General features: G+C 41.4%; 1 protein-coding gene across 5 annotated transcripts in view; it reads right to left on the bottom strand.

The window, feature by feature from the left end:
- LOC136826315 (HMG box transcription factor BBX) overlaps positions 1-26,425 on the bottom strand; it is a 228,793-nt gene that overhangs the window by 166,637 nt on the left and 35,731 nt on the right. The gene's annotated exons all lie outside the window — the stretch shown is intronic.

The following is a 26,425-nucleotide window of genomic DNA, read 5'->3' as shown; positions in this document are numbered from 1 at the left end:
CTCTTTGTGAGAGAAGGTGGAGGAACTATTTCTATGAAGGCCATCAGACAACAGATTTTATATTTTATTAAACAAGCAAACCCAGACTCAGTTCCAAAGGTTCATGACATTAGGGCAGTGGCCACCTCCATTAATTATTTTCATCATATGAATTTTGAGGATCTTAAGAAATATACGGGGTGGAAATCTCCCCTGGTTTTCAAACGCCACTATTTGAAATCCCTAGAAGCTCTAAAATTCACCACAGTGGCGGCAGGAAGCATTGTTCCTCCCTCTAAATAATTCTCTTTTTATATCTCATTATTTCTGTCACTTTTTCTCCCACCTACCTGCCTCATTTATTCCCTTTACCATCCCCTCCGTGTCAGGCATACTTCACAGCCTGTCTCCTGACCATGTTGCATTTTGTCTTTGTCCCCTGTTATTAGCAATTAAGTACGTTTATTCATGTCTTTAGCAATTAAGTACGTTTATTCATGTCTTAATATTTTCTTGTCTTGCGGGACATAGTTCCCTCACCTTAATATATATTTTATGTCCTGATATATTTTCAATTTGGATAATTAAAAACCATTTGGAATGATAGTTTTATTTCTTTCCATTACAAGGTTTCTTTGGATCTTTTCAAGATGGTATTTTGATTCTCTGTTATTATTTCACCGGGTGACACAGGTCGTATAACCCAGAAAAAGGATTTTGACAGAGGAAAAATGTATTTCTGGGGGGAGACCTGTGTCATCCGGTGACCCACCTCTATTCTTTCCTCTCCCCCCCCCCTAGCTAAAATACCATGCTTAGGTGGTGGGTGCTAACATGGAATGCAGATGGCGCTGGTTTGTTTATAGTCCGCGAGCGGTGCAGGCGTTGTATCAGCACCTCGCTCTGGGGGACTTTGTCATTGGGAGTATCTACAGGGCGGGGACCTGTGATAGTGACAAACTCACCCTTTCATATACACGACTCCATTTTATGGAGCTCGCACTGGGAGTAGTAACCCCAGCTTTGCATTTAGCTTTTCTCTGGTATGTTTAGCAATGAATTTACCTAGAAATATGTGCTGAATGGATATTTCACCGGGTGACACAGGTCTCCCCCCAGAAATAGATTTTTCCTGTCAAAATCCTTTTTTCATATAATTTTCATGAAAAATGCACTTTTTGTGATAAAACTATTAAAATACTCAGGTATAAGCATTTTTACAGGGTTTTTCTTGGTTTAAGCTATCAAAATGGGCAGTTCTAAGTGTTTTTAGAGGAGTTTTAAGCATTCGCGGATTTGACCTATTCGCGGTGGGGTGTGGGGGACATCCCCCGCGAATACGGGGGGTTCACTGTACAGGTATTATCCTACTTATGATGGGGTTAGGTTCCAAAAACAAACTGTTTGTTGGAAAAAATGTAAGAAATACCATAATGTATCTTGAACATAGCCTAGCCTACACTATAAAATATACACTTTACATACACAGTATGGTAATTATTAATATCAGCTAATTCTGGAGGTTCATGCAAAGTGACTTATGATAATTCAATACAATGAGAAACTGAATAACAAACAAGAATAAGATTAGCCTACACTATGGTATATTGTATACATACAAGGTAGCGTAGGCTACATTATACTCTATATTCACTTATCGTATTATACAAACGTCAACATAACGAATATGCATCTTTTCCATGGATCTTTTAAAATGTTATGCCTTAATTCATTGTATCCAATAATATTGTATAAATTCTTATATTGCTTTTGTATTATAAATTGTGATCATAGCGATCAATGTTTTGGTTTGGAAATGTTTACGTGGTGTTTATTTCGCCGTATTTAACTCAGTTCTGAGCACTTTTCTTGCTTCTAGTTAGCGTAAATGAAACTCTAGATACTTTATTAATGAGGGGCAAGGTTATTTTTCGTTATATGAAGTGTTTTTAAGTCGAAATATAACTAAAATACGTCTCGTTGTGAAATTAATTGATCTATTATTTTCGTTAATAATAGATGATGATGGCCGTTTGGGGGCGTTTGTTTTGTGTAAAAAAAATTCAAGATTCTGTTCACTATTTTCACTTGATTCCATCATAATACAAGCTTTACATATTTATTGTTTATCGCCGTAAAAATAGCAGTAATGTGTTTTTTCATGCCCAGTAGTGTTCATGAAAATACTTTCTCTCCCATTTTAATTACAATGGAGTTTCATCCATGTTGCCGATGCACGATAATTTACAGTATAGTCATTAGCAGCTTGGGCATTGTTTTCTCAGCTTCAGCTACAACTTGCAGCTTAATGAAGTGAGAAAAACTGCACTGTCTTCCTAAACCTCCTGGGACTCAAAAGTTACTAACAACTATCTACAAACAAAGCTAGAAACAATAAAGCAACTACAAAGAAAAGATCAAACTAATTCAAATAAAGAACATTATAACATTTGGTAACTACATCATTACACATTAATCTCCATTCTCAGAAAACATTGTTGCAAGTTTTGAAGAGTGACAATAAAATTCCAGATTCATCATCATTAAAGAACCTTGAAGGATTTTGTAAACTACAATGTGCCTCAACCTCTGTATTATAAAAAGGCTGGTATTTTTTCAGGCATTTGACAGGGACTCTGGGGTGTAAACCAAGGGTAAGGGACACCACTTCCTGAAGGGCCTCCAACACTTACTTTTGGGTTTCATGTCAGAAAATGGTGAAGGTAATTATCTCTTCACACCAGCCACAAAATATCACAATTTTTTAAAGTAAATTGTACTTTTCCTAACTATACAAATCTGAAGTCCTTTACATTAGGAATTACTTTCAGCGAAGCTGAACTTTCGAACAAGGTGGTTAGGCAGTTAACTACCAACCAGGAGGCGGGAATCCCGCCTGCCCGGATGTAAACATTCCAATTTGTCTTTCAGCCCAGGTGTCAGATTGATGAGTGGCATGAGGTGGGCATGAAATGTAATGAAAAGACCTCAGATTTGTATAGTTAGGAAAAATACAATTTACTTTAAAAAACTGTGATTTGTTCCGACATGATATACACACCGTCGGTCCTTTACATTAAGAGGGTTCTGGTTGAGGGGAGGAATCTGAGTGGGTCTCTATGAACTGACTGGAGTTCGCTACATCTTGTGTTCCCATCCTGGTCGATAGAGCAAGGAACTGCCTCTGACAAAATGATCGGGTTGTAAGAAACATGAGATCAATTGTCAGACTTCTGGGTCCCTTTGCATGGATGAGGAAACATCAATTCAACCAAAGTAGGCTAGGATGAACCTTGATAGTCGGTGACATTAAAGCAAATACAAGCATTGGGTTTATCTTATTGTCGTGATCACCTTCCTCCTCTTGCTAGAGGAAGGAGCGGGTTTGCTTCTATGCTCCTGAAAGGAAATAGAAAGGAAGCTCAAGTTGTATGCTTACCGGCATCGACCGCCAGATCCAGCATGTGCAGTAACAGCATGTCCACTCTCTGTGAAGGTGGTCTGTTGGGACCACACTCCCGCCTTCAAAGCCTGTGAGACCGACAGGTTCTTCTGAAATGTGAGGGACAAACCACTGCTGCTGACTTAGTGAGCTCTTGGGCAAAGCGTACCGGTGTCATCTTCTCCAGCAGCAGAGTACACTCTCCTTATCGTCTCGCACAGCCAGAAAGAAATCGTGTTCTCGGACACTTCTTGGTCATGCCAGCGCTAATGAAGCTGTCAACACTCAAGCCACAAGATGGCGAGTTCTCTTCAGGTAGCGCCACAGCACTCTAACAGGACACAGTAGCATCTCATCTGGATCATTACCAACGAAGTCCTCTAGGGAGGGGATCATGAAAGACTCAAACTGAGGGTCAAGGACCAATGGGTTATGAGTCTTTGCTACGAAGTCATGGATGAAATTGAGCGTAACCAATCCCCATTCCCTCAAATGTTTAACATCAGAGGAAAGTCTGTGAAGTTTGCCACCTCTCTTCGCCGATGCCAGGGCAAGCAAGGAGACGGTCTTGAGGGTCAGATCCCTGTCTGACAACTTTCATAAAGGCTCGTGCGGTGCATGAGTCAGACTCCTTAGAACAAGAGTCACATCCCATGCAGGGGACCTGAGGTCCCTGGGTGGGCAAGACCTCTTGAAGCTTCTCGTCAGTAGAGATATCTCGAAGGAAGAGGAGACATCTACCCCTTTCAGTTGCAAGACTAGGCTGAGTGCAGCCCAATAGCCTTTCACTGCTGAAACGGAGCGAAGCTTCTCTTGGTGAAGAAAGATGAGGAAGTCCGTGACCTGCTGAACAGTACCCTCAACCAGAGAGATACACCATCAACAACACCAACCACAGAAGACGGACCACTTTCCCTGGTATACAGTAAAGCCCCCGTATTCGCGTTCTCTTCTCACGATTCGCGGGAATTTTCTGTAGAAAATGTCTATGAATTATCCGTGATAAATTCGCCAATTCGCAGACTTTTTCCATCAGGAAATATTCACTAATTAGTGTATTTTGATGTTATTTTCATGACTAAAATTTTTTTACGATAAAATTATTTAGTAATTTCAATTATTATTATTATTATTATTATTATTATTATTATTATTATCATTATTAATAATAATAATAATAATAATAATAATAATAATAATAATAATAATAATACTGTAAGATTAAATAATACATAACTCAAAGAGAGAAAAACTGGTTTTCTCCCCTCCATTCAGGACGGACCTGACGTCATTAAAGAGAAGACAGATGCTCAGAATTGATACTACTGAAATATTAAAATTATATTAAAGTACTACTGAAATTATATTAAAATGATATACAGTATAAGTGTTTCAGGATGATAGTGGCAGTCCCTGGTTATCGGCAGCCTCGGTTACTGGCGATCCAGTTTTACGGCGCTTGTCTAGTGACAACAATAACTGGATTTTCAGCATCAATATGCGCTGATCTCTGGTTATCGGTGCTGATAACCAAGGATTAGCACTATTAGTGCCGATTTTCGGTTATCAGCGATTTTCGGTTATTGTCACCTGTCGAGAATGGAAAGCCCGCCGATAACCGGGGAATGCCTCTATAAGCATTTTTAGAGGATACATTTTATGATAAAATAATGATTTACGGTACATACTAATTTTCAAATATTAATATAAAGTTTAATAATAAGATTAAATAATAACATTAAATATAAAATAATAATTCTCTCTCTCTATCTCTCTCTCTTATTTAGATGAGAGAATTTTTCTGACATGGAATATGTACGTATTTTTCTTTTGTATGATAAATGATTTACCTAGTAAGTACTAATTTTCAAATATTAAGATTAATATTAATATAAGGTTAATAATAATAATAATAATAATAATAATAATAATAATAATAATAATAATAATAATAATAATAATAATAATAATAGGTTTTATTGAATATTATTGCTGCTTCAGCTGCATTTATTTTATAGAAGACTTTTTCTATTTTCCTTAGTGTGGACTTCTCTTCATTGGAGGTGCGTGCTAACAGCTCGCCTATATTTGTCATTTCATGGGGGAAAGTCAAAATCTGTAGATTCTGTTTTTATATATTCTATACAAGTTAGAATATTATAACTTATACAGTTGTGGTTGCCTATACAGTTGTTGCCGCAACATTTTGACACTCTTTTGTCATTCTCCAGCGGGAGCTAGTAGAGGACTGGCAGGTTGCATAGGTCCTTCCGAATTTATACACAGGCTTCAGTGGGGGGTTCATAGATGGCGAATTTTGATTGGTTGCAGTCGGCAAGCTTCAAGCCACACTGCCGCGGCGAAGCTCAGGCCTGGCTGATCTTCTCATTCTGGGAATGTTACTCATTCCAGCATTTCCATTGGCTTGCCATTGCGTGACGTCATGCCAACATCATAGGTAGTTTGACTGCTATTGGGCAGAGGATGAATGACGCCATTATTTCCTCTCTCTCTCTCTCTCGTCATGGGGTTGTCTCGAAGAGCGCCTCGCTCTTCAGGGGCGTCTCCATTATCTGGGTTGTCATTTTCAGGTATTTGTTGAGTTTGGTGGTTATTTGGCATTGTTCTTCTCAAATTCGTGGGTAGGAGTGATGCCTCCTGCGTCGTATTCATTGTAGGCTTTTTCTCGGCATTGAGGAGCACCTCCAGCAGGCGCAGACGTCACGGGTCGGCAGCTCTCCTCTCCCAATTATACTTATATTTTGTATAATACTGTTGTGGGAGATGTTAGTACTGTGGGTGGCACGGGCGTGGTTCATGATGGCACCTTCCTGGGCATGGCAGGAGATCCTCTTTGACAGGTGCATTGTGGTCATTCCAATATAAACACTGGGGCATCCTCAGACAGGGATGACCACGATGCGTCTGTCAAAGAAGATCTCCTGCCACGCCCAGGAAGGTGCCATCATGAACCACGCCCATGCCACCCACAATACTTCCATCTCCCGCAACAGTATTATACAAAATATAAGTAAAATTGGGAGAGCTGCCGACCCTCCAAGTCTGCTGGAGGCGCTCCTCATTGCTGAGAAAAAGCCTACAATGAACACGAAGCAGGAGGCATCGCCCCTACCCACGTATTTGAGAACAATGCCAAATAACCACCAAATTCAACAAATACCTGAAAATGACAACCCAGATAATGGAGATGCCCCTGAAGGGCGCCTCCCCCCAACAACGAGAGAGAGAGAGGAAATAATGACGTCATTCACCCTCTGCCCAATAGCAGCCAAACTACCTGTGATGTCAGTCGGCATGACGTCATGCAATGGCAAGCCAATGGAAATGCTGGAATGAGTAACATTCCCAGAATGAGAAGATCAGCCAGGCCTGAGCTTTGCCACAGAAATGTGGCTTGAAGCTCGCCGACTGCAACCAATCAAAATTCGCCAACCATGACCCCCCACTGATGCCTGTGTATAAATTTGGAAGGACCTATGCAACCTGTCAGTCCTCTACTAGCTCCAGCTAAAGAATGACAGAAGAGTCTGTCAAAATGTCACAGCAACCACAACTGTATAAGTTATAATATTTTAACTTTGTATAGAATATATAAAAACAGAATCCACATATTTTGACTTTCCCCCATGAAATGACAAATATAGGCAAGCTGTTAGCACGCACCTCCAATGAAAAGAAGTCCACACTAAGGAAAATAGAAAAAGTCTTCTATAAAATAAATGCAGCTGAAGCAGCAATAATATTCAATAAAACCTGTTTAAAAGAGTGTCTGCCACCTAATAATAATAATAATAATAATAATAATAATAATAATAATAATATTTTCCATGCATTTGTGTAGTAACAACATTTTAAACAAACAAATAGTGATTCCCAGTCTTTTTGTGCTCGACATGAGAAAGGAGGTGGGAGGGTAAATGTCAATTTACTTGACAGTTTGACATATTGGCTGGAGGGGAAGGGTGTTGCCCTGAGAAGCTCAAAGATTTCGATCTTTTGATATCGCAAAGCACTAATCTCTCTCTCTCTCTCTCTCTCTCTCTCTCTCTCTCTCTCTCTCTCTCTCTCTCTCTCTCTCTCTCTCTCAGGAAAAGATACTGTTTGCGTGTTTGCATGTGTGTGTGTATTCATAGTATTTTAAAAATGTGTAGTAAAGGTATTACATCTTTGGAAGACAAAAAACAATCTCTCTCTCTCTCTCTCACTTTTTTTTTTGCCCCAGCCAGACTTGTTGAATGTAAGTACAAATGGTAACTCTTTCTCTGTTTTGGCTGGAAGGCTTAGAAATATGTATATATATTTTTAAGGGTACTAATGTTTAAGATGACTTTGAAATTATATTAGTAATACATAATTTCAAAGATTAATACAGTAATAGGATAATAATTTAAGGTATATTGATACAGGATGATACTTTAAATATACATTCAGTAACTGAATTTTCAAGATAGGCAGTTATAAGCATTTTTAGAGGGGGAGGGTAGCAAGTATTTGTGGATTTTAACTATTTGCAGGGGGTCTGGAACGCATCCCCCGCGAATATGGGGAGTTTACTGTACTGCTGCGGAGGACTGTCTTAGGTACCGAGCCATCTCCATTGCTGCGTGTCGCGAAAAGCCTCTCACTCGCAGGAGATAGTGGATAACTGCCAGTCATGAAGACACACGGACTGCACTGCCAGGTGATACTGCTAGACTTAGGGTTGACACAGCAGGTTGGGCCAGTGGGGGATCTCTCTCAGCGCCTTGGAAAGGAGAGTTAGCAGGTCGGGATACCAAATGGCCTCAGCATTTGGGAGCCACCAGAATCATCCTGAGATTCAGCGTGATCATCACTTGGCTGATCACTCTGCGAATCAGACAGAACGGAGGAAAGGCGTAGAAGTCAAGATTGTCCCACGGATGTTGGAATGAGTCCTCTGCAGCAGCCCATGGGTCCAGCATGACTGAGCAGAAGACCTGAAGCTTTCTGTTGTGCTGGGTGGTGAACAGATCGATGACTGGACGCCACCACAGGTCAAACAACCTTTATGCAACGTCCAGGTGAAGGGACCACTCCGTCCCGAACACCTGATTCTTGCGGCTGAGCTCTTCTACCATTATAGTAAGCCCCCTGTATTCACGGGGGATGCACACCACACCCACCCACAAATACCTAAAATTAGCGAACACTTAGAACTGCCTAATATTGATAGTTCAAACACAAAAAAAAAAATCTAAAAATGCTTATACCCAAGTATATTAATAGTTTTATCAAAAAAAGTGCATTTAGTCATGAAAATGATATGAAAATGCAGTAATTAGTGAATATTTCCAAATGAAAAATACCGCAAATGGGCGAATTCTCCGCAAATAATGTGTATATATGTTCCACAGAGAAATCTGCGAATACAGGAGTCCGTGAATCATGAGTCCGCGAATTGTGAGACCGCAAATATGGGGGGGTTTACTGTACATTCCTCTTGCCTGGAATGTACCTGGCTGACAGCTCTACTGAATGAACCAGTGCCCACTCGTGCACCTGCTTTGTCAACTGGTGAAGCAGGAGGGAAACTAGGCACCCCCCCTGCTTGTTGACGTATGCCACTACCGTGGTGTTGTCATTTATCAATACTACGGAGTGTCCCATCGCTCGATCCTGGAACTCTTGGAGAGCCAGGAAGGCTGCCTTGAGCTCCAGGTTGTTGATGTAAAGGCGCCTGTCGTCTCCGTACCACACCCCGGAAGTCAGCAACTCCTCCAGGTGTGCGCCCCATCCCTCGGTCGATGCGTCTGAGAACAGAAGAATGTCCAGAGGGGAATATACAGACATACTCCTATTAAGAGGTTCCTGTCATCCATTCACCAGTCTAGGTCCTCTCTCACCTCCTCAGAAAGAGGAATGAGAAAGGACTGGGGGCCTCAAGACTGGGACCAACACTCCTTCAGTCTCCACTGCAGAGACCGAAGGTGAAGATGCCCATGAGAGACCAGCTTCTCCAATGACGACAGGTGATCGATGATGACTTGCCATTGCTAAGCTGGCTGTTCCAGTCGAGACAGAAACAGCTGCTCTGCCTTCCTGAACCTGCTGATACAAGAGTCCAAGGGGAAGACTTTTGCTACTACCATATCTATCAGCATGCCTGGGTACTTTATCCTCTGCTTGGGGTTGAGATCCGACTTCTCGAGTTTTACTACGATCCCAAGATTGCGGCAAAACTCGAGGAGCCGATCCCTATCCTATAGCAACTGTGAGCGGGAGCTCACCAGGACCAGCCAATCATCAAGATACCTCAACAGACGTATCCCGTGCGAAAGGGCCCAAGCTGACACCGGGTGAACACTCTCGTGAACACCTGGGGAGCGGTCAAGAGCCCAAAACAGAATGTCCTGAATTGGATGACCGTCTCCCCAAGGATAAAGCGAAGGTACTTGCAAGAGGACAGATGAATGGGTATTTGAAAATATGCATCCTTCAAGTCTATGTAGGCATGAAATCGTTCTCCCTGATGGAGGCGAGCACGGATCGCGCCATCTCCATTGTGAACAGAGTCTGGCAAATGAAACGGTTCAGGGGAGAGAGGTCTATGACCAGTCTCCAGCCCACCAAGGCTTTCTCTATGAGAAAGATCCAACTGTAAAAGCCTGGGGACCAATCCGACACGACTTCTACAGCACCCTTGCTCAGCATGGCCTGCACTTCTTGCATCAGTGCAATGTCCTTTGGAGATCCAAGAACATAGGTATGGAGACGGACCGGTGTGACAGTGAGGGGTGGCCGAGACTCGAAAGGTAGCAGATATCCCTCCCAAAGGACATCCACTATCTAGGTCTTGGCTCCGTATCGCTGCCATGTTGCCCAATGGCTCGATAGGCACCCCTCACCTTCAGCAGCAGTTGGGGGAAAGGTCACCCTTAGCATTTCCCCTTCTTTTTCTTCCCCTTTACCAGGCTGAAAAGCTGGCTGAAAGGGGGCATGATTGCCCACCCTTTCCGGAAGAAGAAGGCTGGGTGTTCCCATGGGATCCCTTCGAAGTCTGGGACTTCTTAGGGGCCGAGAAAGTATTAGCCTAGCCCGAAGGCCGGGACACAGAGGAGCGCGAAGACCCAGGGGTCTTAGCCACTGCCTGGTGGACAAGGCGGTCACTATCATCGGCCCGACGCTTATCCACCACAGCACCTACCAACTCTCTAGGGAAGAGAGAGGCAGAACCCAGCAGTCTCCCGAAAGCGGAGTCCTACCCGGGTACGATAGCGCCCGAGGAGGCAGCCACTTTGGATACTGTGAACAACCACAGATCCAATCAAGAGACTGCCTGGAGAACCGCCATGGCGGTGGCTTCCAGGGTTGCTGCCTCTTGCTGCGAAAGGAGATACCTTCTACAGTAAACTGCTGCAACGAAAGGCCGGGGCCTAGATGCACCAGGTCTGAGTCAACCTGTCTAGGCGACAATGCCTCTTCTGAGGGCATGTAGAATTGCTTCTGACAAGGCAGAGAAGGGGGAAGCAACTTGTCCGAGTGGTTCAAACAAAGTGAATTGTCTTGTCCAGACACAAAACTATTCACTTGGTTGAGAACCCCCTCGGCAAGCGTGGACCTTGGGTTCCTTCTTCAGACCCCAGAAGGATTCGAGGCGCAAAGGACAATCCACAGACGAGGCTGTGGTCCCTTCCCTGAGGTCGTTGTGCTGACGAACCAGCACAATGCCCTCTGCAAAAGTCCTCTGTATCTCGGGGGTGTCCGCATCCTGGGGAAGAGGACCCTCGAGTCCTTCCAGGGAGCAGTCCTCCCAAACTACTCTCCCGGCAGGAGGGAGAACCTTGGCAGACCCCTGGGATCCTTCCTGCACTATGTGGGCGTAAGATCTGGTCGATCCAAGAACGAAGCCAGGAGCGTAAGCCTTTGTAGTCCAACTTCGGGGAGACAACTCACCAGAGTTCCTCCTGTCTTACTCGCACCTCCTAGGGGAAGCCCAGGAGGTTGAGGGGACTTCTTACCGCCCACCCCAGGGCACACGCGCTGAGGGAAGGCAGGCTTATGGGGGTTTATCAAAGGCTTTCATACTAACAAACAACAAGAAAAAGATCCCACTGGGGAAAATCAGCTCGCGAGAAGTCAGGACAGAGAGCAAAGAAACATGTCCACGCCCAATGACGGCTAAAACCAAATTGGAATGTTTACATCCAGGGAGGCAGGACTCCTGCCTCCTGGACAGTAATTAACTGCCTAACCACCCTGCTCGAAAGTTCAACAGCCATTTCCAGCTTCGCTGAAAGTAATTCCTAATGTAAAGGACCAACGGTTTGTACATTGTGTCAGAACAATTTTGTTTTAATATACTTTCAACAGCTCTCACAATGTTGCATTCTGTTACATGAATGGCATTGCTGCAGGATTCCTTTCTGTAGCTAACAAGAACTTTATTTTCTACTTGTGTAAGAAGAGTTTTAGTGACAGTTTTTATTCTATTATCTTATTTCTTATGACATAAGCTGACCTCTCTCGTGTATCTCACATTTTCCTGTAAAAGTTATAACTGACAATCCTAGACTGCTGATATATAATGAGAATTTTAAAGATAGAACAGAATATAGAATTTAGGCCAAAGGCCAAGCCCTGGGGCATATTAGGTAATTCAGTGCTGCAAAGGAAATTGACAGTAAAAAGGTTCTAAGTGTTTAACTGGGAGGAAAACCTCGCAGTTGCACTATAAAACAATTGTTAGGAGAGGGTGGGAATTAAGATGGAAGAAAGCCGATATGAACAGAGGTACCACAAAAGGAATATAAAGGGGTTGCAGCTAGGGGCTGAAGGAATGCTACAAATGACCATAAGTAATGCCTACAGTGCACCGCATGAGGCGCACTGACAACACTAACCCCCCCTGCAGGACAGAGAATTTTAATAATAGAAAAGTTACACATACTTTTATAAACCCTTATACAAATGTGAGTATGCACAAGCACACACACATACACACACTCTAAATGACAATCCTAGACTAGGGATTAATTATGAGAGAACTTTAATGATGGGAAACAAGGCACAGTATTTTCATGAACTCATGCATTTAGTGCCTGAGAGAGAGAGAGAGAGAGAGAGAGAGAGAGAGAGAGAGAGAGAGAGAGAGAGAGAGAGAGAGAGAGAGAGAGAGAGAGAGAGAGAGAGAGAGAGAGAGAATTGTCAAGGCACTCCTCTGTGTAGAACTTTTAAAGTAATGATGTTGGATCTGACTCTGGGATTGAATACAATGTGCCAGATTAAATCTAAATCTGTTGCGGTTACTGAAACAACCAAGAGCACTGCATCTTGGCTCATCTGCTTGGATATCCATGACCCAAATTAACCTATGCTCAAATGTGTGTTCAGGCTGAGTAGTAAAAGTTGAGATACTCTAAGGTAGACAAGCCCACAGGTAAAAGGCAAAAGTGTGAATGGTTATAAGCAATCTCAGCTGGATTACGATACAGTACACAGTTTCTTACATTAAGAGGATCTGACACCTGTTCTAGGATTGTGGTGCAAATGACAAGAAAGCTTTCTAGTTTAAATGGGTGTGTTTGTGGGCCAGGAACCAAGTCTTCACTGACTTTGTGGATGCTATAAAGTTTCCACATCTCCAGTATAGCAGAGTAGAGCAGGGTGTATAAGTATCGTATCATACTTTTCAGTGAAAATGCACCATAAGCCCTCCAGCTCATTTGGCAATAGTTCATTATATGTGGAGACCACACTGGGGAGCAGTAGTCTATGAATGGTCTAATCAAAGTCACCAATAGGATGTGTAAAAAACACTGCAGTGTATCTGACTTTGAAGAAGTTCTTAAGAGTCCATACCGAAAATTTTCAAGTTTGCTATGGCTTGTTGATCTGACTAGATCATGTTAAGGTGTCAGAGACGACCATCCCCAGATCTTTTGCTTGCTGCTTTATCATAATGGTATTTCTACCTACAGTCAAACCAAAATTACTATGAACATGTATGTTTTCGGTGCTGCTGCTTTCCCCAGATTTGATTCATAAACCTTTGACCTACGGTAATTGGAATGTAATGTAGATGTGGCAAAAAAGCTGCCACATATCTTCCTTACACCAGGTTAAAAAGGGGTAAACAGCTTGAAACTAATGTTCTAACTTTCTAACACTGAAGGCGTAAAATGAGCAAATGAACTGTAATTTGATGACAAGTATAATTCATAGTAAAAAAAAAAAGAAAAAGATGCTGTACATGAAGATTTGATATTATACATTAAATTATTTTGATAACAGGATAAGATAAGGATGACTTAGTTTCTAATGATCTAAATGAATTACACAAATGCCCAATATCTAGCCCAAACTCACTGCTGAAAATAAATGATAGAATGCGATAAAAAAATACTGTTATTGGTCCTCAAAGACTGTAAATTAAGTTGGCCTTGTTCCAGAACAGTCTCTTTCTTCTGGAAAGCCAGTGAGAGGGATAAGTAGGATTTTATGACAGGAATAAAGGACCCCAAACAGAGAGATGCAGATTAATTGTAGTCGGATTATATCAGGAAGAAGTTCGGCAACTTAGCTAATGACAGCCATGTTTGTAGTCAGTGATTTTACTGCAGTTAAAGTTGATCAAAGTTCCTACCATTTTTCTGACTAACTGCTCTACTCCACTTCTGATCACATACCCAAACCCCCTTATTCCTAGAGGTCTCAATTTATTTTCCCATTTATATACACCACATATAACAGCAACTTCATTAATATGAATTTCTGGGTTCCAAAATCTATACTGTAATACTAGTACAACTAGTTCTTACAGCTCTATAGCTACTAATGCTTTGGGAACATAACATTGATGGTAACTGATACCAAAATAACGTTATAAAACTAGAGATTTTTAATGATTCAGAATATCCCCAAAATCTAAATACATGTAGTCTTCTACATGCAGTACATACGAATTCTGATCCAATAGCTTGTTCATAAGTTCAATTTGTTTGCAAGTTCAACAAAGTTAGCCAAGGCATCTAGCACTGTAGTTAGCAACAATATATAACACTGCGGGAAATGAAAGCTTCTATCAAGATAACTGGTCTTTTTGCATGAAATCAAGTTTATAATAAACACAAATCATTCACCTTTCCTTGATAAAAAAGAGGAAATACAAAAAATGAAAAATGGCAATGAAATGCATGAAATAAAGTTCATGTACCCTGCATATCGTGTGAGTTCCATTTTTGCTAACTTGGGCTATGCTTACAAAACAGCCAATTGTTCTCTTTTGTCAGCTGACAATCCTCCCTCCAAACCCCTGACTCATATCTGAAACATCTACATACAGCAATTTGTATAAAAAAAAATGCTTGTAATAGTTAATGTAATTTTTTTTTTATTGATTTGGATACATACTAACACTAACATACGAATTCTTTTCTTTAAATTTCCGCTGTTTTTGTTTTCAAGAGATCTCACTGCTTATCACTATCAAGACTATGCACATACTGCATGAACCATCCACATTTTATGAACAGGCTTCTAAACAATTCCAACTCCATCACTACTGCTCTTTCATTTTACACCCAACATCATGTGACCCTGGGGTTAAAATCAATCACATAACTGAAAGAACGTAGCTACACTGGAAAGCACGAAATTGTCAAAAAAGACTGGGCATGACTCCTTTAACAGTTTATTCAAAGCGTGGGATGCCACACATGCTTAGCAGCTATATCCTGGTCTTTTACTTGATAATGAGTTACTCATATTAAGAAACGAGCAGACTTGCATGAATGAATTGACAGAGATTAAAGGTGTTTCCACACAGAGACACTGATAGAGCTACAATGCAGGGTGCAACTACATGACTCATGTGCAGCATGCACTTCCAACAAGATGACAAGAGGTGTTTAAAGCAATCCCAAAGAAAGGTTGAGTACTAGAGCAACACCCTCAGACAAGAGGTTACTTTGACTCATGAGCTTAACTGCCTAGCACCATAAGAGGAGCACACTGACCAATCCTCTAGGGGAGATTTTTTAAACAGAGAAGGAGAGTAGCTACTGTCCTCAGAGCCTGAAGAAGGAGCTAAGTCCTGCTCAATCTGCTTACACAGTGCTGAAAACACAAATCCCCAATCTTCAAAAGCTTGAAGGGGGTCCTGGAAACAGTAGAAATGGACTACAGTCTTATTAGCCTAAACTAATTTAAGAAGCAGACCCTGACTTCCAAAGCTGAAGACCTTGGAACAGAAAAGAATACAGAATTTAGGCCAATGACCAAGCACTGGGACCTATGAGGTCATTCAGTGCTGAAACGGAAATTGACAGTAAATTGTGGAGCATCACTATATTGTGATCGAAAATAATGATTAAAAGCCACAATAATATAATTGATAAATTGTATATTTTAAGACACAAAAATATACAAAAAGGGATAAAAACGAGGAGCTTTTGACCGTTTGAGCCAACAGTCCTCTTCAGCCAACTGGCTGAAGAGGACCGTCGAAAGCTCTCCTCATTTTTATCCCTTTTTGTATATTTTTGTATCTTAAAATATACAATTTATCAATTATATTATTGTGGCTTTTTAATCATTGACAGTAAAGGTCTGAAAGGTGTAGCAGGAGGAACACTTTGCAGTTACTCTACGAATCAACTGTTAAGGGAGGGTGGAAAGTAAGATGGAAGAAAGAGGACATGTACAGAGGTACAGAAAAAGGAATGAAAGGATTGCAGCTAGGGGCCAAAGGGATGCTGCAAAGAACCTAAATAATACCTACAGTGCACCGCATGAGATGCACTGACTGCACTAGGCCTCGGACACCAAACCTAAGACCTCTTTAAATCAAGCTTCATCATGAAAGGAAGAAGTGTTACTCATCATCTGTCTGATCTAAATGTCTTTCTGATTATCATCTCCCAGCACCACATGTACTCCTGACATGAACTTCATGAGCCCTCCAATGATGTCATGCACCTTGCAAGAGGTGTGTGAGCTCACAACAGGCACACGTTCAGTTAGACACAGGAAGAGGGGGAACAGATGTGCAGTGTGAGGCGACTGAGCTGTGTGAGTGGCGCCACAGTCAAACCAGGTGATCTGCATAAGAAAATTGCCTTCCCAGAGTATAAGTTGCCATGTCATGAGGCTCCAGAGACTTATTTAGTGAGACACCTTTACCTGTGTCATGCATCCTTACAAAGGAGTTCAGGTTTAACAGCATAAGACTTTTTCTTAGTCACTGCAGGTGAGGTGTGTGACACCAAAACAGTCTGATCTGAGGAAAGAAAGCTGCTAAGAGCAACAGAATTGCTTAAAAGTATGAGTATGCCATGTAGCATGACCCAACTCCTCAGAGTGACATGAAAGATATATCTGGAAGAATGCTTTCCTAACCTCTCTGCATAATTGCTGGAGAAGCAGTGAACACCACAACCTAACCTGACCTACAGAGCCATAAACTATGATTACTGTACACTGAAAAACATGGATGTATCTTAATTTCATCTAGAATACCAGATCTTAACTAGCATGGGGCTTCCTTGGGACCTGCCTTGACATTGTATAAAACTAGCATATTCCTGTAAACTGAGAGGTACAAGACTGTGGTTCACAAGGAGATGGTGCATTAAGCTTTCATTACTGTGCATGGGTATGGATATAGACTAATTTTGAGACTTCACAAAGAAATCAATGCTCTAACTTGTTCTTTTTGTGCTGGTCCCTCTCAATGATTTCATGTCTCAAATTATGGCTTCTTGGGAGGTATGTATTTACCCAAGCAAATACACCCAGTTTTTATTGGATAATAAGTGACAAGCCTGTTGCTTATATAACACTGAATTATAAGCTTTATTATGAAGAAACCAACAGGTGAAGAAAAATTTATTTAGATACTAATTAGTTGATCTTTTCTTGCAACAATGATGCAATCTTTACAGGGAGGGGCTGTTGTGATTATTCATTAATATTTTTTTTAATTTAGGTTTTTTTATGGAATGATACTAAGTGGCCTCAGATATCATATGGTGAAATTTTTAAACAAAATTTTCAAATACATTAACAACTATCATTGACTTGCTAACTCTACTTCCAATGCACAGTCATCATGGATGAAAATGCCAATCAGTATTCATGCTCATGCACTCTGTATAAATAATCCAGTACAGTTCAAGGAAAATTTATAATGAATACACTGCAATTCATTTAGAATTTCTGCCATCTTTTCCATCCTCATTCTCATGACTAACAGGTGAAATTTATTTGCATCATTTGTAAAATAATAAAGCACTGTACTGTAATTGGCATTTTCTGAAATCCCCATGGAAACAGTCATCACAGATGTGTTCCCTACTGACTTTTTACGCAGTTCACTCACTGTTTATAGCCCACTGGTGTACATTACAAAAAATAGATATAAATACATTCCTCCTGAAGAGAATCTGGAATTTTTTCTTTCTGTTCTCTAAAACAGAGTCCTTCTCAAGGTTGCCAAACCCCAAAAACACATGAGCAATAAGCTCTTGTGATTTTGCAAAATTTGGTTGTTTCTGGTTATAAAAGTAATCAATGATGACCTGAGTATGCTGGGAAGAAAAGCAGACAACAAAATGAGAATCAGAACATGAAGAAAACATAACACGAACTTTGGCTTAAAACACGCAGCTATTGCTCTTACAGATGCCACTATCACCACCAACAGCAACAGCTTGACAACCACACTCCCTACTCCCAAAGCTGAAACGAGTCTCTCTCACCCGAATAATCATTGTGCAGTAATCCCACCTCTTATTCATACATAGAGAATAAAATTAAATAATACATGATAAAAACTCAGCTGCAAGACTGAGCTCAAATTATATAAGAATGCAACTTTGGATGCGAAGATGCAAAATTGTCGATCATGTTACTTGCAGCAGGCAGTAGAATTAAAGATAGCAATGAAATTCTCAAGCAAGCAAAGAATATCAAGCAAAAACTTCTCAATCCATAAAAGAGTTATGGCTACGGTACATTCTGATACCCTTGTCTCTCAAATAACTAATACCTCATAAGAGGACATACTTAATGCCATATGGCTGTTTAAAGTAATACAGTCTCCCTGCTGAGGATGTCGTGCAATTGGAACTTCAAACGTTCAAGCAAAGGTGCAATGCATTACTACCCTAATACTATTCTCCTGGAATTTTAACACATTTGTATCTATCTACAAATTTATTAAAGTACTTTTTCTTTTTAATAATTGAGATCTCTTTCTGTATTTTCCTTTACCTTCTCTAACTTCCTGATGAACACCTGAATATTCTTTGCAAGCTTGACTTTCAAGTCAATGACCCCTGTGGGCTTGCTCCACATGAATATAGTTCACCTTCTGAATAATAATAATAATAATAATAATAATAATAATAATAATAATAATAATAATAATAATAATAATATAGTACACCACGATATTAGGGGATGATACTACAACCCCCCCCCATGAATAGCTAAAATCTGCAAATACTTAAAACCCCTCTAAAAACACTTAGAACTGCCTATTTTGATAGTTTAAACAGAAGAAAAACCCTCTAAAAATGTTTATACCTGAGTATTTTAATAGTTTTATCACAAAAGTGCATTTAGTCATGAAAATGATATGAAAATACAGTAATCAGTGAATATCTCTCAGTGAAAAATACCATGAATGGGTGAATTTTCCGCGAATAATGGGTAGATATGTTCCACAGAGAAATCAGCAAATATGAGTCTGCAAATCGTGAGAACGCGCATACAGGGGGTTTACTGTAATAATAATAATAATAATAATAATAATAATAATAATAATAATAATAATAATAATAATCATGGTTTAGCTCATCGATGGACTGGTTAAACAACATTAGGGCTGGTCAGCCTTTGGATGGGTGACCTCTCTCCTTGGCATTGATTCTTTGGGAAAGGATCTTTACCACAATTTCCTCAGTCTACTCAGCTGTAAATAAGTAGCTATTCCGGATGGGGTAGGGTCAAGCTATGGGTTAAAGAGCAAAACTCAGCAATGACAGCAACAACATAAATGGAACCTCTGGCAACGAAGGAGCTTCGTCTGGCAGCCAGGTATAGAGGCCAGTGAGCAGGGAAGGAGTCAGGTACTTGGAGGTTGTCATCCAGCAACTGACCACCACAATGACAGGAACCAGCAACCAGAGACTGGGGCTACAGAGGCAAACCACCAGAAGAAGAAATGGACAAGAGAAGAAAATACAGTAAGGAAATATGGAGATGCTACATCAGAAGTAGCCTGACAGAAAGAGGATACAGAAGAAGATTGGTTAACATCTGCATGTGTAATGAGAGAAATAACACCCCTCAAACAGAACAGAGGCTGGCAGATCACGTAAGAAACATAAAGCTAAAGAACTGGCTCTCCACAACAGAAAGAGAGGAACTGGAGAAAGAAGCAACACCCAGCAACGAAGGACAAGACAAACTAAGAGAAGATACCACCAAAGATGACAGGGTTGATGAGCTACCAAACAAGAGAGGTCGGAATGGGTGGAAAGGATCAAACAATGGATGAAGCCAGATACAGAAAGAACAAAGATCCCCTCCATGGAAGCCTACAATACAAAGAAACTAATGGAAAAAACAAGTGAAGTTAATGAACTAATGAGACTAATACACACCATCAGTATCACAGAAACATATAACCTGGCAAGGCTAGCAGTAGAACTCAAGGGGATACAAACACCAACACCACCACTGCAACCAACTCAACAGAAACCAAAACAGCAACCGCCTTGGAAAAGGTGCCTGGAAAAACAAATCATAGTGATGAGATCTGACTTGAGTAAACTGAAAGAGATGGCAGAAAAGATGCCAAGAAGTGAAAAAACAAGGGAGGAAGTGAGCAAGAAATACAACGTACAGGAGGAGGGACTAAACAACACAATTGAAGATATAAAACAAAGGGTTAAAGTCAAAGCACATAAGATCCAAAGGAACATGAACAGGAATAAAGGACACCAACAGAACAAACTCTTTGGAACCAACCAAAGACTATACAGCCAACTAAGCGGGGAAGACAACCACCAGGAAATTCCTGAAGTCGAACCAAGTAAGAGACTCTGGGAAAACTATGAAGCAATCCGGTATCACACAACCAACATGCAACATGGCTCCAGAAAGTCAAGGCAGAAGAAATGGGGAGAATAAAAGTCACCGAGATCACGACAAACACAGTCAGACACCAACTAAAGAAAATGCCCAACTGAAAAGCCCCAGGCCCCAATGAAGTCCATGGATACTGGTTCAAAAACTTCAAGGCCCTACACCAGTGCTTAGCAGAACAACTCCAACATTGTATCACAAATGACCATGTGTCCAAATGGATGACCACAGGGAGAACATCCTTAGTACAGAAAGACAAGAACAAGGGAAATATAGCAAGTGAGTACAAGCCTATCACCTGCCTACCAATAATATATAAGTTACTAACAGGTATCATCAGTGAAAGGCTATACTGCACAAAAGTACTGGACAAGATGGATGCCAGGTACCAACTCAAGACAGGTGGCAAGCTGTATGGTAAGAGCATCAAGGAAATAGATACCCTAATCCAGGCTGTAAAGATTGCATCTGGGGACATTAGGTGAAGTTTGGAATAGAAAAATGCACCTTGGTCAACATACAGAAAGGCAAAGTGACAAGGACTGAAGGGATAAAGCTACCAGATGGGAGTAGCATCAAACACATTGATGAGACAGGACACAAATATCTGGGAATAACAGAACGAGAGGATATAAAACACCAAGAGATGAAGGACACGATCAGGAAAGAATATATGCAGAGACTTCAGACAATACTCAAGTCAAAACTCAATGCTAGAAACATGATGAAAGCCATAAGCACATGGGCAATGCCAGTAATCAGGTACAGTGAAGGCTGAACTCCACAGCATAGACCAGAAAACTATGAGACACATGACAATACACATAAGACTACACCAAAGAGCAAATGCAAACAGACTACAATATTCATAACATGAAAGGATGGGAGAGGTGCACAGCCAGTACATGAGGTAGACTAAAGAACTGGCCAACAACGAAACATGGCAATGGCTACAGAGGGGAAAACTCAAGAAGGAAACAGAAGGAATGCTAACAGCGGCACAAGATCAGGCTCTAAGAACCAAAAATGTCCAAAAACAATAGATGGAAATAACATCTCACCCATATGCAGGGAATGCAATATGAAAGACAAGACCATAAACCACATAGCAAGCAAATGCCTGGTGCTTGCACAGAACCAGTACAAAAAGAGGCATGATTCAGTAGCAAAAGCCCTCCACTGGAGTCTATGCAAGAAACACCAGCTAGCTTGGAGGGAGTGATAGAAAACAACCAGGCAAAGATCCTCTGGGACTATGGTATCAGAACAGATAAGGTGATACATGCCAAGACCAGACTTGATGCTTATTGACAAAATCAAGAAGAAAGTATCACTCACTGATGTCCCAGTACCATGGGACACCAGAGTAGATGAGAAAGAAAGAGGAAAAACTGGTAAGTATCAAGACCTGAAAACCGAAATACGAAGGATATGCGATATGCCAGTGGAAATTGCACCCATAATTGTTGGAACACTAGGCTCAATCCCAAGATCCCTGAAAAAGAACCTGGAAAACTAGATGCCGAAGTAGCTCCAGGACTGAAGCAGAAGAGCGTGCTATTAGAAACAGCACACAGCCTAGTGAGAAAAGTGATGGACTCCTGAGGAGGCAGGATGCAACCTTGAACCCCACACTATAAATACCACCCAGTCAATAAGATGGCTGATAGAAAAAAAAAATAAAATAATAATAAAAATAATAATAATACAAAATAAAGGCAAGCTTTTACTTAGTAAATTTAATTCACGCATATACCATCTCCTTCACTCTCAACCTCCACACATCATCACCTCAGCTTAACAAAAAGCTTGTGGGTCTGGTAACCAAGTCATTAAGTAACAAAGACTGGCATATAACTTGCAGGATAGGATATACTGAGGCTAACTTTATGGCTTATAGTATAGCACACACAATTCCTTAAAAATTATGCAATAGCCTATTCTAACCATTATTTTGAAATTACCATTCATTTCAAGTATTGATTCACTTATCACTTGAATTCACAGATATATCTGCAAGATGAATTGCTTCTAACAATATGCGCATGTACCTACATCAACTTACGCTTACAAGATGTGTACAGTTCTGAATAAAAAACCCATCTGATATGAATAAAACATAAACACTGTTTCTTTTTAAACTTGTGTAAAGTTCTGAATACAAAACCCACCTGATATGAATAAAACATAAACACTTTCTTTTTAAACTTATCTAATCCCAAATTCTTAAAAAAAAAAAATTCAGAGAGAGAGAGAGAGAGAGACTGCAGGAGTATAGTTTATCCTAACGCAATGCATACATGTGCATTTAACCAGTACATATGTTCACACACTAAAATATGTGTAACACTACATTTTGTAGTGCATTAAGTACAGTACAGTACCATACTGCATTAAGTAATGTCAATAAAAATAACATGAGAGAGAGAGAGAGAGAGAGAGAGAGAGAGAGAGAGAGAGAGAGAGAGAGAGAGAGAGAGAGAGAGAGAGAGAGAGAGAGAGAGAGAGAGAAGGGTTGGACCCACAGTAAGTGCATACTGTTTCTTAAAGTGATGCCCAAGAAGGAAAACATTGGGCATGAGTGTGCATGTGTTTATTCACCATCCAGCCTCACAGGCACAGCCTGCAGTGTCTGTCAACATGATAGCATTTGTTTGTTTGTTCAACCTCCCCCCTCACAGGCAGAAACAAAGAAGCCTTGGTCCTCTGTCCAATAACCCTACTGTACTTACTGGACTTCTCTGGTATCTCTGGTAAGTACAAAATATTCTCACTAGTTTTATCAGACTGAAGCAAGTTTGTTAAGTAATGAAATCTGCCAAGTTGAGGTCCGTTAGCTGAGGTGCCACTTTCAATATCATCATTATACAGTACTGCACCTATTTGTTTTAAAATATTGGCACTCATTTAAAAAGTAAAGTTTTTTATTATTTTGCAAACTACACAATGTTTTAATTTTCATCTAATTACAAGGGTAAATATATCGCTGGAGAGAGCATTAGCAGCTCTATTTCATTTATTGATTACTTTTTTATGCTGAAGAAACATTAAATCAATTTATGTTTACTGACAGTATTCAAAGGCAGATTTTAGCCCATACAATGTAAAAGACATAAATGTGGCTAAAAAGAAACTGTTTACAGTATCAGATTACAGTATTCAAAAACTTAAAATTTTATATCTTCCTTGGTTTTGTTAAAAAACTTTTAATAATAATGTTTTTAAGATTAACTCAGAAATTATATGTGCTAAGAACTTTACATTTTAGTATGTTGCAGAGGAAACATGTCTAAACTTTATATCTAAACAATAATCCCTTAAGTATCCAAATGTACATTATCCGGACATTGACATTTTCCAAACATCATAATTTTTTAAAGAAAATTGTATTTTTCCTAACTATACAAACCTGAGGTCCTTTACATTAGGAATTACTTTCAGCGTAGGCTGGAAATGGCCATTGAACTTTCAAACAAGGTGGTTAGGCAGTTAACTACGGTCCGGGAGGCGGGGGTACTGCCTGCCCAGACGTAAACATTCCAATTTGCCTTTCAGCCCAGGTTTCAGACTGAGGGGTGGCATGAGGTGGGCTCAAATGTAATGAAAAAGACCTCAGGTTTGTATAGTTAGGAAAAATACAATTTACTTTAAAAAATTGTGATTTGTTCCGACATGATATACAAACCATTGGTCCTTTACATATGGAAGACTCACTGGTTGGAGGGAGGAATCTGAGTGAGCCTCTAAGAACTGACTGGAGTTCACCACACCTTGTGTTCCCTTCCTGGTCAATAGAGCGAGGAAGGGAAAACTTCCTCTGACAAAATGATCAGGTTGTAAGAAACACAAGATCAATTGTCAGACTTCTGGGTCCCTTTGCATGAAAGAGGAATCGTCAGTTCATGCAAAGTAGGCTAGGAAGAAGTTGGAGTCGGTGACACTAAGGCAATCACAAGCATTGGGTCTGTCTTACTGTCATGGTCTCCTTCCTCCTCTTCTATAATCTTGAATGGAAAAGGAAGGAGTGCTTACCTGCATCAACCATCAGATCCACCGTGTAACGGCACATCCGCTCCCTGCCTGTGGGAAGAGAGCCGAGATCAGGAGAAGGAAGAGAGGCCAGTCACTCCACATTCATTCTCCCAATCACAACCATACATCTTAGGCGAGATGCAACCTGTCCTGTTAGAGGAGCCGGGTAAGCTACACAACTTGTTGAGCAGCCACCACACGACCCAAGGAAAAAGTGTCAAGGACTTGTGTGCAACATCCCAAAGGTAGAAGGAAGTGAAGGTGGTCTGTTGGGACCAAACACCTGCCTTCAAAACCTGTGAGACCAACAGGTTCTTCTGGAATGCTGCAGATGGACCAATCCTGCCAACTTCATGAGGTCTCGGATGAAGCATACTGGTGTTGTCTTCTCCAGCAGTAGAATATGCTCTCCTTATCGTCTTACGAAGCCAGAAAGAGATCGTGTTCTCGGACTCTTCTTTCTTGGTCAAGCCGGTACTAATGAAGAGTCATCGACACTCAGGCCAGAGATGGCAAGTCCTCTTCAAATAGCGCCGCAGCACTCTAACAGGACACAGTAGCATCTTGTCTGGTTCATTACCTACAAAGTCCTCTGGGGAGGGGATCAGGAAAGACTCGAACTGAGTGTAACTGATCCCCATCAAAGGAAAGTCCGTGAAGTTCACCAACTCTCTTCGCCGCTGCCAGGGCCAGCAAGAAGACGGTCTTGAGGGTCAGATCCCTGTCTGACAACTCTCGTAAAGGCTCGTACGGTGCATGAATCAGGCTTCATAGAACGAGTCATATCCCATGCAGGGGGCCTGAGATCTCTGCGTGGGCAAGACCTTTCTAACTTCTCATCAGTAGGGAAATCTCGAAAGAGGAGATACCTACTCCTTTCAGCTGCAAGACTAGGCCAAGTGCAGCCCTGTAGCCTTTTACAGCTGAAAAGGAGAGAAGCTTCTCTCGGCGAAGGAAGACAAGTAAGTCTGCGACCTGCTGAACAGTAGCTCTGACCAGAGAGATAACCTGTTCACGACACCAACCACAGAAGACGGACCACTTTCCCTGGTATACCTCTGCGGAGGATCGTCTGAGGTACCAAGCCATCTCCGTTGTTGCCCGACACGAAAAGCCTCTCGCTCACAGGAGATGGTGGATAACCTCCGGCTGTGAAGACACAGGGACTGCACTGCCTGGTGATACTGCTCTAAGTGGGGTTGACACAGCAGGTTGGGCCAGGGAGGAATCTCTCTCGGCACCTCGGTGAGGGGGGCTAGCAGGTCGGGATACCAAACAGCCTGCAGCCATTTGGGTGCCACCAGAATCATTCTGAGATTCGGAGTGATCATCGCCTGGTTGATCACTCTGCGAATCAGACAGAATGGAAGAAAGGCATAGACACTGAGGTTCTACCACGAGTGTTGGGACGCGTCCTCCGCAGCGGCCCATGGGTCTGGCACTACTGAACAGAAGACCTGGAGTTTTCTGTTGTGCTGAGTGGCGAACAGATCAATGACTGGACACCCCCACAGGTCGAACAGCCCTTCCGAGACTTCCGAGTGAAGGGACCATTCGGTTCTGATCACCTGAGTCTGGCAGCTGAGCTTGTCTGCCACGACATTCCTCTTGACTGGAATGTACCTGGCTGACAGCTCTACCAAGTGAGCCACGGCCCACTCATGTGCCTGCACCGTCAACTGGTGGAGCGGGACGGATACCAGACCCCCCTGCTTGTTGATGCATGCCACTACCGTGGTATTGTCGCTCATCAGTACCACGGAGTGTACCATCACTCAATCCCAGAACTCTTGGAGAGCCAGGAAGGCTGCCTTGAGTTCCAGGATGTTGATGTGAAGG

Source organism: Macrobrachium rosenbergii, chromosome 40 (genome assembly GCF_040412425.1).
Source record: "Macrobrachium rosenbergii isolate ZJJX-2024 chromosome 40, ASM4041242v1, whole genome shotgun sequence".
Taxonomy (NCBI): domain Eukaryota; kingdom Metazoa; phylum Arthropoda; class Malacostraca; order Decapoda; family Palaemonidae; genus Macrobrachium; species Macrobrachium rosenbergii.
This window is presented reverse-complemented; position numbering and strand designations above follow the sequence as displayed.